Source organism: Diabrotica virgifera, chromosome 7 (assembly GCF_917563875.1).
Source record: "Diabrotica virgifera virgifera chromosome 7, PGI_DIABVI_V3a".
NCBI lineage: Eukaryota > Metazoa > Arthropoda > Insecta > Coleoptera > Chrysomelidae > Diabrotica > Diabrotica virgifera.
Window position 1 is genome coordinate 67889991 of NC_065449.1, and position 12159 is coordinate 67902149.

The 12159-nt window shown below is 36.1% G+C and overlaps 1 non-coding gene across 1 annotated transcript; it reads right to left on the minus strand.

Annotated features, from left to right (window-relative positions):
- Positions 1 to 303: 303 nt before the first annotated feature.
- Trnal-aag (transfer RNA leucine (anticodon AAG)) lies at positions 304 to 385 on the minus strand. The gene has a single exon. It is a non-coding gene; the product is annotated as a tRNA-Leu (tRNA).
- Positions 386 to 12159: the final 11774 nt, after the last annotated feature.

Sequence of the window (12159 nt, forward strand, 5' to 3'; positions counted from 1 at the left end):
AAACATTCCATACACCTCCTCGACAATCTGCTATCCGGATATTAGGCGGGCCGAACGGAGTCTATACATTCCTTTTCGCGCATTCTTACCATTTTCAAAGTAGTCTCCAAATTCTTTGTAGAGGGCACCACCACATACATTAGTTGGAAATGTACACAATCTCAGTTCGAATCAACTGGTATTCAGTTTTTTAATATTTAAATTTATATTTTATGATACATTGATTCATTGATACATGGATTACATAAAAATATAATTCATAAAAAAAGGAAACAAACACATTTCTATTAAAAAAAAAAATGTTGGCAGCGGTGGGATTCGAACCCACGCCTCCGAAGAGACTGGTGCCTTAAACCAGCGCCTTAGACCGCTCGGCCACGCTACCGTTGACATCGGTTTTGCAAAAACTGAATTAACTATTATCATTTATTTAATAATAGGTTTTTTAATAATTCCTAAAGGGGAAAGGCGCTGAATTTCGCCTAAATATCAAAATGTCCAATGTGTTTAAATTAAATGCATTAATTTTTTTTCGAATCCTGAGAAAACGAATAAATATTTTTGAAAAATTTAAACACAGAATGAAGGATTACATTATTATTGAGGGCCAAAAGTCCCCGAAAACTTCTATACTTACCTAATGTTTATTTTAATAAGTTACAGGTTACAGGGGTGAAAATAAAAGAGAAAATTTAGTGTTATTTTTAATTGCAAATATTTCATTCAAAAGAAACTTTTTATTTATTCTAAGGGACTTTCGGCCCTCGGTAATAAGTCTAATAAGGTAGGTAATCTTTCGCATTTTGCGTTTAAACTTTTCAAAAATACTTACCTAGTAGTTTTCTCAGGATTCGAAAAAAATGAATACCTACATTTAAAACACATTGAAAATTTTGACAAGCGACATTTTGTGCCTTTCCCCTTAAGTGGTAGGTATTATCATACGTTACGGGTAAAGTTAGGTAAACGGGTAATCCTAGGATTACCCGGGTAAAGTACGAAGTACCCGCGAGCTATCGGTAATATTCGATCTAGTAAGTCGATATAGTAACATATAACATATCCCTTTTAAGATAAACAGAAACAGAACTGTAATTTAGTACAGACAAATTAATATAATTTTTTGCCAACAAAAATGGGATATTTCAACCAAATAGATAATGTTTCAAATATGATGTGCAAAATAATTTTGAATTGGGTTCTGCTAATGAGCTTGCTTTTTTTGTCACTAAGTAGAGAAAACTGTAAATTTATTTTTTGTAATCATTATCGTCCAGTTCTCGTCTTATTATTTTCACTGTACTAATATTCGTCGGCGTCGACTAATTTACAATTATTAATACGATGTTAAAACATTTTATCGTTAGCGGCTTCTGGAGTATCTTAGACATATCTAATTTCATTGATAAAATGCGCAGTCCCATCGATTTCCACTTAAAGGTTCATGTCTTGCTTGGCTCATTCAACATCAATCCTCTTTACCGACATGTCCTGCTTAAGCGTCTCCTTCAGGTTTTCTTTTCTTCTTCCTGTCCTACTTCTTCCAGGAACCCGCAGTTCAGTAATTCTTCGTATTGGGTGATTAACGTGTTGACGTTGAACATGACCAAACCATCTTAGGGAGCGTTCAAGTATTACGTAACGCGATTTTTGAAGATTTTTGACCCCCCTCCCCCATACGTAACGCACTCTAATGGGCATTTAACTATTGCGTAACGCAATTTTTGAAGATTTTTGACCCCCCCCTGCGTTACTTAATACTTGAACGGTCCCTTAAATCTTAACCTATGATCTCTCATTTTGACATCAATTCGTGCCGCGGTGCCACCCACGGTGTCTTGTTCTTGCGTTTTCGCAAGACCAAGACCAAGACCAAGACCGCCTAATTTTAGCAAGACCAAGACCAAGACTTACCGTGCAAGAACAAGACTTAGCCTGCGAGACTCTTGCGTCTTGCAGTTGGAACTGAGGGTCGTTTTAGGGAGTATGTATATTAGTTCGGCTATATTCTTACATACTTTATGAGAAACAAAAAAAATTTGTAACAAACATTTTGAAAATTGGACTTATGTTCACTACGAACAATACTATAAACATACATAGCGAGTCAAAATATCCATTTAAAGAACACTTGACACATTTGACACGTACTCAGGTCATTATTACAATGTAAAAATAAAATATTTTGTACTTTCCTTCCCATCAGACGACTTCTCTGAAATTAGTTGTCCAGGTTATAGGTCTGGATCCCGCGTATGAAAAAAAAGTTGATTAATAGCAAGCTGAAAATTTGTTAATAGCTTAAGGGTGTCTAGTCGGAGAAACTTTGATATATGGGAACACTGGAACGGGGGAAGTTTTAATTGTGGAACAGTTTAAAAATTTGGAACGGTCAGACCACGAAAACGTCACATGTATTTTGTCCGACAGAACTTCCAATTGATTTGTTACCCTTTCATTAAACTCTCATGCAAAAATCAGGCTGCTATCTATCACCAAATGGGCATGATAATGAGTGGAACACGTAGAACATATCAAATGACAGGAATTATGACAGGTGATAAATACCAGTCTAATTTTGCATGAGAGTTTAATGAAAGGGTAACAAATCAATTGGAAGTTCCGTCGGACAAAATACTTGTGACGTTTTCGTGGTCTGACCGTTCCAAATTTTTAAACTGTTCCACAATTAAAACTTCCCCTGTTCCAGTGTTCCCATATATCAAAGTTTGTCCGACTAGACACCCTTAAGCTATTAACAAATTTTCAGCTTGCTATTAATCAACTTTTTTTTCATACGCGGGATCCGGACCTATTATGAGAATAGTCGCCTTCTAATCATAACATAACATTCTTGCTCTGCGACGCCGATAGTAATATCAAATATCGTATCCAAACTTTTTAAAAATATGTCACCTTGCTGATAAATTATCGGTATATAGAATAGTAAGACTACTATGTATTATTTTTGCTGAATGTGCTATGACCTATGCTATGAGATCACTGGGTTACAGAAAATTTGCCGAAACAGCGCGGCTATTATTTAAAAGTATGAATAGTATGATAACGAGACAAAGGAACAGTGTAAATAAATTACCGAAATTAACAATATACACTTCTCCAAAAAATTTACTCACCACCTTAAAAACAGGTCATTGTTAATGTCTTGAATTTCCTAAGCCTGTTGTGGGATTTAAGTGATTTTTTTGTTGTCCTATTTTTATAAATATCGCTGTAATATTATTGTTGCTAGACAGGTCAATTATTATTGTCACTGTAGACCGGGTGTACCAATAAAAGTGTGTTTTTTCACAGAGCTAGCATCACTCTGTAGAATATTCTAGCATTTATAAAATACTGAAATTACAATGATAACCTCATATTTTCGCTTATATTGGACATTACATTCGCTTATATTGGATAATAAAATACACTACTACTACTATTACTATCGGTTTACAGCTTTCTTCGACGCCTTCCGACTCCTAACCGCCATTCTTCTCTGTTTAACCATAGACCTGGAGGTATTTCTCTTTCCTCTAGTTCTTTTTCACTTCCCTCCCTCCAGCTTCTTCCCGGCCTTCCTCTTTTTCTTCTTCCTTGTGGTGTCCATGCCAAAATCTGCTTAGAGATCCTGTCATCTGGCATTCTCTGTACATGGCCGTATCATACTAGTTGTTTTGTTTTTATGTCATCAATTATTGTATGTGTGACTCCCATCATTTCTCGTATTCTCTCATTTGGTATCCGATCTCTTCTTGATTTCCCTGCTGCTCTTCTCCAGAAGTCCATTTCTGTTACTAGTAGCATTTTCTCCGTTCTTTGTTTCAGTGGCCAAACTTCACTGCCATATGTGATTATACTTGTATGCTATACTAAGTATGCTATTGTATATGAGCTGTTTGTTCGCTTTAGATATTGTCTGGTCCCACAGAATGCAGTTCATCATGGATATGGCTTTGCTACCCTGTATTAATATAATAAAATATACAGGGTGTCCCGAAAAGATTGGTCATAAATTATACCACCGATTCTGGAGTCAAAAATAGATTGATTGAACCTCACTTACCTATATACAATAGTGCACACAAAAAAAGTTACAGCCCTTTGAAGTTACAAAATGAAAATCGATTTTTTTTCATATATCGAAAACTCTCAGAGATTTTTTATTGAAAATGGACATGTGCCATTTTTATGGCAGCAACATCTTAAAAAAAATTCAAGTGAAATTTCTGCACCCCATAAAAATTTTATGGGGTTTTGTTCCCTTAAACCCCCCAAACTTTTGTGTACGTTCCAATTGAATTATTATTGTGGCACCATTAGTTAAACACAATGTTTCTAAAACTTTTTTGCCTCTTAATACTTTTTTGATAAGTCAGTGTTTATCGAGATATTTTGAATATTTGTCGAATCCACCACATATTTGTATAGGGTTAAGTACGGTTAAGGGTTAAGTACCTGTTAATAATCTGAAAATTTATTTATAATTTACATTTTTAGGTATATTTTGAAAAAGAAGCTACATCTCGATAAAAGGTGACCTATAAAAAAAAGACTAACAGTCAAAAGTCTTAAAAACATTGTGTTTAACTAATGGTACCACAATAATAGTTTAATTGGAACGTACACAAACATTTGGGGGGTTTAAAGGACCAAAACCCCCATAAAATTTTTACGTAAATATATTGAAAAAGAAGCCGCATCTCGATAAAAACTGGCTTATCTAAAAAATACTAAGAGGCAAAAAAGTTTTAAAAACGTTGTGTTTAACTAATGGTACCGCAATAATGAATTAATTGGAACGTACACAAAAGTTTGGGGGGGTTTAAGGGAACAAAATCCCCATAAATTTTGTATGGGGTGCACAAATTTCACTATAATTTTGTTGTAAGATGTTACTGCCATAAGAATGATACGTGTCCATTTTCAATAAAAAATCTCTAATAGTTTTCGATATATTGAAAAAAATCGATTTTCATTTTGTAACTTCAAAGGGCTATAACTTTTTTTATGAGCACATTTGTACTAAGGTAAGTTAGGTTCAATCTAACTATTTATGACCCCAGAATGTGTGGTATAATGTATGACCAATCTTTTCGGGACACCCTGTATAAGTTTCTAATAAACTTCAGTTAGTTAGAACATAGGCACGGATCACTTAGATCATGGGTTCAAACTCCACCCGGTATCAGTTGTCTAGATCAGTAATTCTCAATCTTTTTGAGTCATGAACCATGAAATACTTTTTATTATTTTTGTTACCAACTAACTGAAATAGGTATCTAGCTAGGTAATCTAATTAAGTATAATAATAATTGTGGTGCTGATTTTAGCTCTGTTTGCGTTTTGTGTACCACCGCAAATAATGATATGTACCACCAGTGGTACATACACCCCAAATTGAGAACCGCTGGTCTAGATATTTATTAATTTGGTTGGTCTTTACTACGGCTATGATATTCTAGCTTAAAATGTACATCTCTGTCACGTTGTTCAAAGATATGCAATAGACTAATAGGCAACTGCGAGACTTGCAAGACTCTTGCTGCAAGACCAAGACCAAGACCAAGACCGGGAGCGCAATACCAAGACCAAGACCAAGACCAGGTGTACTGGCGCAAGACCAAGACCAAGACTGTCTAAGTCTCGTCTTGGTCTTGCATTTGGGCAACACTAGTTAAACTCCCACAAGAGTGCGTGACGTAGGGGGAGTGGGTTAAAAATCTTCAAAAATCGCGTTACGTAATACTTGAACGCTCCCTTACGGCTGTTTTATAGAATTTTCTCTCCATCGTCATTGGATTTTTTCTGTTACACAATACACCGCTCGCTTTCTTCCATTTCATAAATCCACTCCAAATTCTATTGCATGCATCTCCAGGTACGTAAATCTCTCACTTTTCACAATCATTTCATCATCCAAAAATATCATTTTACTTGTAGTCTAGTAACTCCACCTTTACTTAACCGAAAATTCCAAATACTCTGTCTTTGTCCTACCAAGTTTTAAACCTTCTTCCTCAAAAGCTTGTCTCCACTGTTACCGTTTTTGTTCTAAGTCGCTTTCACTATTTGTGACGCCCACCAACAATACATCATCAGTATACATTTTAGGCACCATGGAATGGGAATGTTACCCTTACCCTGTAGTTTCGCTGTTACCTGATCCAAAACTAATGAGAATAAATATTAAATAAGGAGTAAACACCGAGCTTTGATGCAATCCTACTTCCACATGGAATTTATCACATTTAGGTATCAGTCTCTCCTAGAGTTGCACAAGTTTGAACTTGACTTGAGTTTGACTTAATTTCAAGTCAAACTCAAGTCAATCCTTCTGACAAATAATTCATGTCAAGTCAAACTGGTCAATCGTATAGGTTTGAAAATTCAAACTGTTTGTCAAACTAGTTTGAAAGGGTTTGAAATAGCTATGTGTATAACAAGGGAGGAAAGTGCTTCTTTTCCTCCCGAGAATGAAGTTTACTGCCCAACGCGTAGCGGAGGGCAGTAATCATTCAAGGGAGGAAAAGGCACTTTACTCCCATGTTATACATGGTTTTTCCACCTTTCTCAAATAACAAGTAATTTTTTCATTTTTACTTAATTTATTTATGTAACTAACCAACAAAATTTATTAGAACTAAAACTAACAAGTAGGTACAATATAACTGTCAACTGTCAAATATAAGTCAAATCATTAATGTAAACATTGTTAAATCAAAATAACAATTTACCGTTTTTTACCATTCTGCAAAATACAGGGTGTTTTATAAATAAACGTTAAAACGTATAGATACTTACGTAATAGAAAATAGTTATTGTACAGGGCGTCAATAAGTTATATTTCATGAATGAAATACCATGACGTCACTTTTACTTTTCCTCCCTAGGGAGGAAAAATATTTTCCTCCCTACAACTTTGTTCCCTACAATCAGGTCCGGAAAAGTATACTGTCGGTAGAGGTAGGTGGAAATAGCTATTTGTATAACAAGGGAGGAAAGTGCTACTTTTCCTCCCGAGAATGAAGTTTACTGCCCGACGCGTAGCGGAGGGCAGTAATCATTCAAGGGAGGAAAGGGCACTTTACTCCCATGTTATACATATGGTTTTTCCACCTTCCTCAAATTAGTAACAAGTCATTTTTCATTTTTACTTAATTTATTTATGTAACTAACCAACAAAATTTATTAAAACTAAAACTAACAAGTAGGTACAATATAACTGTCAACTGTCAAATATAAGTCAAATTATTAATGTAAACATTGTTAAATCAATGGGATGTATGGGATGTGTTATAGGGGTAGTACCTTTCTATCGGAACGGCCACATCGAGCGTCATAGACGGGAGATGGTTCTTGATAACTGGTCCCCATAAGACATCCAACTCTCATTTATGGCTCCTCGTGCCACATCCCGGGCAACTGCATTGGTCTGCAGGCTAAACTAAGTGAGGGTAACCAGATATGGTGAAATCTACCGAATGATTGCCGGTATAAGCAATCCCACCACTTACTGGCCAACGGCTTCGGGCGGATGAGCTAGTATGTGGAAGGGCACTCTTTTGTCCTGAGATCGAGAAATCGGTCTTGAAGGCGGATGAACCAAGGATGGTCAACGGTGGAAGGATGCAGAAGGCAACGGGGAACCACTGCATTAAAGACTCATAGATTACCCCTAGTTAAGTCATTACGGTGTACACAAAAAATAGTGGAAACTCTACTGATCATGGGAATCGGATACCAAGATCCGGCAGAGAGAGAAAAGCACAAGACTACAAGGCTCACTCGGTCGTAAACCTGCAAAATCCTTGTACAAAAATGCAGAAACCAACAACTTTAAGAGTTGCAACGTGGAATGTGAGAAGTTTGTTCTCTGCAGGAAAACTGGATAATGTTGAACAAGAAATGAATAGACTAAACATCGATGTTTTAGGAATCAGCGACACACAATGGCCAGGATCTGGGAAATGTTCAACACGAAATGATGGCGTATTTTATTACTCCGGAATCGACAACAACACCCATCGGTACGGAGTTGGAATCATCATTTCAAAGAAATGGAAAAATTCTCTACTTACCTGTACTCCTTACTCAGAACGCTTAATATTAATACAAATTAAAGAAAGACATAACTTAATAAATCTTATTCAAGTCTATGCACCAACAGCAGATAAAGATGACGATGAAATAGAACAATTCTACAACGACTTAGAAGAAATGCTGAAAGCAATAAAAAAGCAACACATTAACATAATAATGGGCGATCTTAATGCCAAGGTCGGTCAAGGTAAGGTAGGAGAACATGTAGGAAACTATGGACTTGGAAAAAGAAACGACAGAGGAGATCGATTGATTCAATTTTGCCAGAGCGAAGACTTCGTAATAACAAACACCCTTTTCAAATTACCTCCTAGGCGATTATATACATGGACATCTCCACAACATACCAAAGAAAAAATAGTGAGAAATCAAATATACTACATTCTGATAGCAAGGAGGTATCGTAATGCTGTTAAATGTACTAAGACGTACCCAGGAGCTGATATAGGCTCAGATCATAACCCGGTAGTTACTGTGATAGAGGCGAGACCAAAAAAGATTAGGAGACCACACAGAAAGACACTAGATTTAGATAAACTTAGAAATAAAAATATACGACAAGAAACAGGAGAAGAAATAAATGAAAACCTCAGTTCAGTGCAACAACAAATTAATGATACGGATAACGTTAACCAAAAATTAAAGTACATAAATACAGCTATACAAACAGCAGGAAAGAAACATCTGACAAAAACAACAACAAAGAACAAGGGGTGGATGACACAGGACATACTAGACTTGATGGAACAAAGAAGACAGATGAAGAATTACCTAGACAAATACAAAGAAATAAACAAACACATAAAAAAGAGAATAAAAGAAGCCAAAGAGGCGTGGATTAAAGAACAGTGTGAAGAAATGGAAACCTATGAGAAAAAGTACGATGCGTTCAATATGCACAAAAAAGTAAAAGAGATAACAGGAAGCATAAAGAAATGCGAAATAGGTAAACTTAAAGACAAAGATGGAAATCTTATTGTAGATCTAGAGAATAAAATAAAAAGATGGACAGAATACCTGAATGAATTATTTGAAGACGATAGGAACAACTTAACTCAGATAATCAATGCAACTGGGCCAGACATATTGAAAGAAGAAGTAGAATACGCAATAAGAAACGCTAAAAATGGAAAAGCAAACGGACCTGATGAAATCCCTACAGAACTGCTGAAGCTTTTGAATGATAAATCCGTAACCATAATATTGCATATATTCAATACAATATACAGTACTGGTATAATACCGCAAGAATGGTTGCTGTCTACGTTTGTCACCATACCGAAGAAAACTAAGGCAATGCAGTGTTCAGATCATCGAACAATCTCCTTGATGAGTCACCTGCTTAAAATATTTCTTAGAGTCATTCACAACCGAATCTATCAAAAACTAGACATCGATATTAACGATACACAGATGGGAAAGAGGTACACGCCTGCTTTGTAGACTTTGAAAAGGCCTTTGACAAAGTACGCCACAGTAAACTCAAAGAAATCCTGGAGAGTAAGAACATTGACACCAGAGACATACAAATAATATTAAATCTGTACTGGAATCAGCGAGCTAATATAAAAATAGAAGAACAAACATCGGACGAAATAGAAATACGTAGAGGAGTACGACAGGGTTGTATATTGTCACCGCTCTTATTTAATATCTACAGCGAACAAATATGCCAAGAAGCTCTCTCATATGCAAACGAAGGGATAATAGTCAATGGAGAAGTTATCAATAACATTCAATATGCTGACGATACTGTGATAATGGCAAGAACAGCGGAAGATCTACAACATTTAGTTGAAACTATGAATGAGATATGTAATAACTACGGCATAAGGATGAACGTCAAAAAAACCAAATATATGACCTTCAGTAAGAATCCAATAAATGACACTAGTATCACAATAAACGGTACCCAACTTGAAAAAGTAAACGAATACAAATACTTGGGAACCCTTATCAATGAAACAGGTGACCAAAATCACGAGATAAAAAGACGTATTGAAATTGCCAGGTCTACTTTTATAAAAATGAAAAAATTATTTTGTAATCGTGATATTAGTATTCATCTACGAACTAGAATGTTAAAATGCTATGTATTCAGTACTTTGCTCTACGGTGTGGAGTCATGGACTCTTAAACAGAGGAATATTAAAAATCTTGAAAGCTTTGAGATGTGGTGCTACCGCCGTATACTACGAATAAGTTGGGTGGATAAAATTACAAATGAAGAAGTAATACGCAGAATAGATAACGAGCCAGAAGTTCTACGGAGTATAAAAAAGAGAAAACTTGAATACTTAGGCCACCTGATGAGAGGACAAAAGTACACATTCCTACAAAATATAATGCAAGGAAAAATCCAAGGACGAAGAAATCCAGGCCGTAGAAGAATGTCCTGGATGAGAAATTTGAGAGAGTGGTTTGGCTGTACCACTAACGAATTGTTCAAAACAGCAGTAAATAAAATTAGAATCGCCCTAATGATATCCAATCTCCGATAGGAGAGGCACTCAAAGAAGAAGAAGAAGAAGTTAAATCAAAATAACAATTTACTGTTTTTTACCATTCTGCAAAATACAGGGTGTTTTATAAATAAACGTTAAAATGTATAGATACTTACTAATAGAAAATAGATATTGTACAGGGCGTCAATAAGTTATATTTCATGAATGAAATACCATGACGTCACTTTTACTTTTCCTCCCTAGGGAGGAAAAATATTTTCCTTCCTAGGGAGGAAAAGTACAACTTTGCTCCCTACAATCAGATCCGGAAAAGTATACTTTCGGTAGAGGTAGGTGGAAAAATAATTTATTTAATAGATATACTTTTTTGTCAAGATTGACATGTTAGTTGCCAATTAAGATAAGAAAATGAATAATACAATGAGTGCCACATAAAAGTATCTTGATAGAGGAAGCGATTATAATCAAAATAGGGTAAATTTTTTGAAAATAATTCCTGTATGCTTAGAATTGCTTGCTGCCAAGTTTCGTTTTATCGATATAACTTTTTTATGTTTGAATTTTACTAGATTAACAGCGGGTAGCGGGTAGATACTCTCTTATGTCCCCGGTGGAAGATAGATCTACTTCAGGGATGCGACCCTGCCCACGTGAGCCATAATTATCTCCCAATCTCCTGGTACCTGGGAGAAATTATGTCCTAAACCCATTCTCCCACCTAATTACCAAAGTTTCCCTTTCCATATCCAACTCTGTCAGACAGCAGCATCAGAACCAAAATAGAGCGTAAGGGAAATGATCCTGGATCGGTCTATTATTGGATACTGGAGCTGTTAGAATAACCGAACGATTGCCGGTATAAGTAATCACCCACTTGTTGGTCAACAGCTACGGGTGGAAGAACCGATACATGGTAGGGCACTTCATTGCCCTGGAGTCGAGAAATTAACTCCGAAGGCGGAAGAGCTAAATTAGTCAACGGCATTGAGATGTGGAAAGCCACGCGATGACTACCACATTAAAGATCCGCGTGGATATCCTTAGTAAAAATCATCATGGACCCTCTAATTGATAATTTACTTAATGATCATGGAGCTCGGAATCCAAGATCCGGCAGGGGACGACGATCAGATTTAGACGACAGGGCCTCTCAGGTCGTCATCAAGGTAAATCCCTGTCAAAGAAATAAGAATAACTCTATAGCATTGAAAATTGGAACATGGAACGTAAGAAGTTTATACCAATCAGGCAAACTCGATAACGCTGTGTCGGAAATGTGCAGAATGAAGATTAACATACTGGGCCTTAGCGATATACAATGGCCCGGATCAGGAAAATGTAACACCAGAAATGGAACACTGTATTATTCCGGAAACAACGACCCCAATCACAAACAGGGAGTTGGAATTATAGTTGACAACAATTCTCGGAAAGCCGTTTGTAACTTTGTTCCTTACTCTGATCGAGTATTAATGCTGTCTCTCAACTCTCATTTAAATCGTAAAATAAATATAATCCAAGTATATGCACCCACTGCAGACAAGGATGAAGACACCATAGAGGCCTTCTATGAACAAATTGGCAATGT